Raw genomic sequence first — 1,039 nt, 5'->3', positions numbered from 1 at the left:
AGAATGACACACGAGAATTGACCTGAAATATATATCACACGTACCTAAACATTATGTGTGATAGATTACTTCATTATACTTAGGGTAATCAATTAAGGTTTCAATCAAACTAAAATATACTAGATAAGACTTTCTCGGCACTTTTCGTCGTATTTACTGACAATTGATTCAATCAAACAGAGTACGGACGATCTATTAGACAAGCAGCTGATATGATATCAATTTTTATTTATTTTTAGTGTGATTCCGTAAAGTAGCTAGGAAAAGTATCTATCAGCTTTCTTTCCGGCGCTTTGACATGTGCATTCTCGTCCCAAAACAAAAATGTCATAATTGAAGCGTTTTTTTATAATATATTTATATATACATCATTCCAATGCGTTTTGCTGAAATTATTCGTAAAGGCCAGATAACTGTCATGCAAAATTTTAATTTTAATTAAATTATATAATTACTCACAGTTGACGTAGTAACTGATGAACATGTCTTGGGTGAAATGATTAATGAAGGGAAATGACCAACATACGGAACCGGTCATAAGTGTCCTAGTAAATCCTACACTCAATGTTAAAATGCATGGACCTGTGAATAGGAGTATGCATTTCAATACTAATTTTCTACTTCATATGCAAACGATGCTATGATGATATATAAAATTGCCTTAGTTTCTTTGACATTGTGTGCCTGACGTTCATTTTTAAGTATGTACGTAAAATTACAATGGCATTTTCGATTGGTTGACTTTTATGTTGTAGCAACACATCACATTTTTGCCAGTATTGACCGAACGAATTCACCAACAACAGTTTTACTACAGGATACTTTACTTTTTCAGCAAAATAATTAACTTCCATAAAAAGCTGTAAAACACGGGTCTTATATAAGATAGATAAGTGACAAAAAAGATATATACGCCTTTAATAAAGGAATTCATAACTTTGAACTACGCACTCGTCTTGGTATACAAAATGTATCTGCAACTTAATTTTCTACACAATTTAACTACTCGGTTAACCAGTTATTTCTACACTTAATACAG

Source organism: Pecten maximus, chromosome 2, assembly GCF_902652985.1.
Source record: "Pecten maximus chromosome 2, xPecMax1.1, whole genome shotgun sequence".
NCBI lineage: Eukaryota > Metazoa > Mollusca > Bivalvia > Pectinida > Pectinidae > Pecten > Pecten maximus.
Note: the sequence above shows the minus strand (reverse complement) of the source record.